Source organism: Marmota marmota, unplaced genomic scaffold (genome assembly GCF_001458135.2).
Source record: "Marmota marmota marmota unplaced genomic scaffold, marMar, whole genome shotgun sequence".
Classification (NCBI taxonomy): Eukaryota; Metazoa; Chordata; class Mammalia; order Rodentia; family Sciuridae; genus Marmota; species Marmota marmota.
Window position 1 is genome coordinate 29,719,030 of NW_025999842.1, and position 5,391 is coordinate 29,724,420.

Sequence of the window (5,391 nt, forward strand, 5' to 3'; positions counted from 1 at the left end):
GGGGGGGGGGGGGCGAGGGGGAACGGACATTCGGGGCAGAGGTGCACAGCAGGTCCCAGCTACCGCTCACAACCCAGAGGAGGATTAGGGCAGCGACTGGACAAGGAGTCTGCTGGGCGTTGGGGAGGGGGCCTCTGTGCAGACCCGGCCCTCCCCAGGCCCTACCAGACTTCCCCAATGCGGAGGAAGTCAAGTCCCTCACCTGGCACCCTCAGAACACGCCTGACCCCCAGCCTAAGATTTTATATTTATAACACCAAAATCTCCACCAGAAAGCCTCCAGAACTCATAAATGAATTCAGCAAAGTATCAGGATATAAAATTAACACCCATAAATCAATTACATCCCTATACATCAGGGATTAATCCACTAAAAGAGAAATTAGAAAAACCATCCCCTTCACAATAGCCTCAAAATATAATAAAAACATTTGGGAATCAATGTAACAAAAGAGATGGAAAACCTATACAATGAAAGATAAAGAACACTAAAGAAAGAAACTGAAGAAGACCTTACAAGATGGAAAGATCTCTAATGCTCTTGGATAGGCAGAATTAACATTGTCAAATGGCCATATTACCAAAAGCGTCATACAGATTTAATACAATTCCTATTAAAATCACAATGGCTTTCTTTATAGAAACAGAAAAAGCAGTCATGACATTCATCTGGAAAAACAAGAAGCCCAGAATAGCCAAAGCAATCCTTAGCAAGAAAAATGAAGCAAGAGGCATCACAATACCAGACCTTAAATTACATTACAGAGCCACAGTAACAAAAACAGAATGGTATTGGCACCAAAACAGATAGTATGCCAATGGTAGAGAACAGAAGACACAGAGACAAACCCACATAAATACAGTTATCTCATACTAGACAAAGGCACCAAAAACATACATTGGAGAAAAGATAGCCTCTTCAATAAACGGTGCTGGTAAAACTGGAAATCCATATGTAGCAAAATGAAATTAAACCCCAATCTCTCACCCTGCACAAAATTCAATTCAAAGTGTATCAAAGACTTAGGCACTAGAACAGAGACCCTGTGCCTAATAGAAGAAAAAGCAAGCCCAAATCTCCACCATGTCAGCTTAAGAACTGACTTCCTTAACAAGACTTCTAACTCACAAGAAGTAAAATCAAGAATCAATAAATGGAATGTAATCAAACAAAAAAACTTCTTCACAGCCAAGGAAACAATAAAAAATGTTAATACAGAGTCTAAGAATGGGGAAAGAAGAATAGAGTATTAATATATAATACGCACCTCAGAGTATTAATATATAAAGGATATATAAAGAACACCAGAAAAAAAAACACCAAATAATCCAATCAATAAATGGGCAAAGGAACTGAACAGACACTTCGCAATACAAGAAATACAATCGGTCAACAAATACATGAAAAAATGTTCAACATCTCCAGCATTTGAAAAATGCAAATCAAAACTACACTGAGATTCCATCTCACTCCAGTCAGAATGGCAATAATCAAGAATACAAGTAACAATAGATGTTGGCAAGGATGTGGGAACAAAAGTACACTCATACATTGCTGGTGGGACTGCAAATTGTTGCAATCACTCTGGAAAGCAGTATGGAGATTCCTCAGAAAACATAGAAAGGAACCTTAAAATCAGCATACTCTAGTGAGGCACCCACATCAATGTTTACAGCAGTTTAATTCACAATAGCTAAACTATAGAATCAACCAAGGCACCCTTCAACAAATAAATGGATAAAGAAAATGTGGTACATATACACAACGGAATATTACTCAGCTATAAAGAAAAATGAATTTATGACACTTGCCAGTAAATGGATGGAGTTGGACAATATCATGCTAAGTGAAATAAGCCAATCCCAAAAAAACAAAGGCTGAATGTTCTCTTAATATGCAGATGCTAACACACAATATGGGAGTAGGGGAGGTAAGAATAGAAGTTCATTAAATAAAAAGAAGGGGAGGAGGGTGGAAATAGGAAAGAAAGTAGAATGAATCTGATATATGAATATATGACTAGTGTAACTCCACATCATGTACAACCAGATGAATGAGCAGTTATATACCATTTATGTAAGAAGTTTCAAAATGCAGTCTACTGTGATGCAAAACTAATTAGAACAAATAAAATGTATATATTTTATTAAAAAAAAATATGAAGCCCCGTACGTTTACACAGACCTGTAATCCCAGCTGCTCAGCAGGCTGAGGCAGGAGGATCCAAATTCAAAGCCAGTTAGCAAGGCCCTAAGCAACTTAGCAAGACCTCATCTCAAAGTAAAAAAAACAAAGAGGGTTGGGGATGTGGTCAGTGGTTAAGCGCCCTGGATTCCATGCCTGGTATCAAAAAAGAAAGAAAAGTCTACAAAGTAAGATTAAAATCCTTTTTTGTTTCTAATAAAAACAGAAGAGCCTCGTTATTTTATACTAATTAACAAACTACTGAGTTCATTTTATGCATCCCCAACACTGTGCCAAACTCTAGGGATGAACAAAATTAGAGAGTGACTACCCCAATATAAGGGAGTTCATAATTCAACTGGAAGGAAATTCTGGGTGAATAAGAAATACAAACAAGTAACTCTGATATGCTTTCTACACACAAGAGAGGTGCAAGCAGGAACAGAGATTATGTAACCAATAATTCCTTTTGAGCTTTAAGGAAAGTAACTCCATAAGTCATGCCTTTAAGGGAGGTGTTCCCCAGGCAGAAAAGAGATGAGGATGTCAGAAAATTCCAGGTAGATACCCATGGTATAAGGAAAAAAAGCAACATATTCAGTAAGGTATTCAGTAAGACTGGAGGTTAGAAAAGTAAAGAAAGGAAAGGAACCATGGGAGCTCTACAAAGAAGTTTGAACTTCTTATGTAAACAGTGTGGAGCCAAAAGTTTTTAGAAAGAGAAGATACATTCACAAATTCTTTCTCAGAAAAAAATAACTGTTAATAATTACAGAGAAAAACTTGTGGTAAAGTAAATATTTGATAGGTTAAATCAAACATCCAGATAAATGAAGATGAAAGATTAATTTAGAATAGCAGCAGAGGAGAAGAAATAATTGATTAAAAAGACACTTCTGATACAACCAGAGATATGAAAAATTGTGCTCTATATGTATAACGTAATTATAATGCATTCTGCTGTCATATATAAAAAATTAATAAAATAAAAAATTAAAAAGTCACTTTTGAAGCTGGGCATGGTGGTACATTCCTATAATCCCAGCAACTCATGAGTCTGAGGCAGAAGGATCACAAATTTCTCAGCAAGACCCTCAGCAATTTAATAAGACCCTGTCTCAAAATAAAAAATAAAAAAGACTGGGGATTTAGCTCAGTGGTAAAGCAACCCTAGGTTCATTCCCCAGGATTCCCCCCTCCCAAAAAGAACATTTCTGAGTCTTCTGTATGTGATGGTGAGGATGGTTCTGAAGATGGGTGAAGTTTCCTCTTTGTCTAAAGGTGAATGACAACCTTAACCACAGAGATGATAACATTTTTATACAGCCATCTCTTAAAAATTTTTATTTTGGGTAGTGGGGATTGAACCTAGGGGCACTTTTACCACTGAGTTACATCACCAGTCCTTTCTACTCTATTTTGAGGCCGAATCTCACTTAATTGACCAGGCTGGCCTCTAATCTGTGCCGCAGTCTGTCTGGGCACAAAATAACCAAGCCGCCACAAAGCCTTGTAGGTTCAAACAGCAACTCTTTATTCCCGAACTCTCACCAGCACTCTACACACACTTCCCGGGAATACACTCCCTCCACCAGGCTCCGCGAGCCAATTCTGCGAGAACTCAACGGGAACTACAAAGTAGCTGGCGCCCAAGGCAGCAGGATCCGTCCTAATCCTGGAGCTGCCCTATTCCTGGAGTAGGGTCACCTTTCAACCATTCCCTCTAGCAAAATGCCAGGCGTCATTCCGACTAAACTGTGGCTCTCAACAAATCTGCAATCCTCCTGCCTCAGCCTCCCAAGACACTGAGATTATAGGTGTGTGCCACTGTATACAATCAAATATTAAATGGAAAGCTATAATTCATTTTAAAGAAAAACAATTCACTGAATTGAATTCACGTACCAATGTATCTCATCAGTGGAATAATAACACTTCACTCTTATCAGGATATGTTGATATTTCCCCAAACTTCTTACTTTTCATTCAAAAACTATTTGAACCATCAATGTACTTCTAAAATCTCAAATTCAACATTGCATTGGTAACTACATTACAAATTATCAATAATTTTGAATTTTAATTCTAAAAATGTCAAATTCTTAATTCTCAGGAATTAGTGAAATTAAAATAAACTTATCTGCAGTAATCCTTAAGATCCAGGCATCCCAAGGGTTAAACTTAAAAAAAATAAGTGATTTATTTTAACAGAATGTAAATCATTAGCAAATATTTAGTATAACCAAATTTTTGTATAAAATATCTAACTTTAAGAATTCGTGAATCTCAAGTCAAACCTACTTGCTATAGACAAGAGATGCAAGACATTTATTTCAGACACATTTTTTTCAGCACACACTGTGTGCCAAGCACTGGTACTGGACTCTGAGAACAGGAGAAAGAAGGAGCTGATTCCCTTGTGAATCTTTATAGAGACACAAGCAAGGGATACTCTAATAGGTGCTATATATATGCAAAGTACATGAGATTAAAATATGGAAAGAAGGGCTTAGTTTGGTAGAACACGTAGAAAGAAAGGGCTATCCGGTAAATAATTTTCAAAGGACACATCCAAGTGGACCTTAAGAGATGAGCAGAATTTCTTACAGAAGAGGGGACAGGGCAGAAATGTACAAAGTTTTAAGATTAAAATCCATGCTATATTCAAGAAAAAGGCAGAAGACAGGTACAGTTAGAACACAAAGCTAGAGAAAAGAGCAAAGAATATAAAATAAGCATAGTTTTGTGTGGTAAACCTGAAGTTGGCATTTTACCCCTATAACAGGAAGCCATCAGAGGTTTCTCAACAAGAGAAACATATGATTAAACAGATACTCTTGATAAGCAGTAGTATTCCGGATGAATCAGAGGTTTTAAAGCTACATATAAGGAACCACTGTAATGATTTGGGGAGGGTTGATGAGGGCCAAAATTAAAGAAAATGTAGTAGGAGTGAAGGGAATGAATCCAAGGCACACTCCAGAAATGGAATAATCTACTGCAGTCAAATATATTTGGTTACATTGTAGGCATTTGAAAAATATTTGACAAATCAATGTTAATATACATGTATACATATATGGTTCTATGGCAGACAGACAGCTAAACACCTTAAGATGACTAAGGTTTCCAGAGTATTGTCTCAGTGAAATTAAGGTCACCAAACAAAATTTGATATACATACGTGTGCGCGCGCCCCCCCCCCC

General features: G+C 37.3%; 1 protein-coding gene across 3 annotated transcripts in view; it reads right to left on the reverse strand.

Moving 5' to 3' along the window:
- The window catches only part of Cdk19 (cyclin dependent kinase 19), a 145,042-nt gene that overhangs the window by 107,939 nt on the left and 31,712 nt on the right, over positions 1-5,391 (reverse strand). The window lies entirely within an intron of this gene.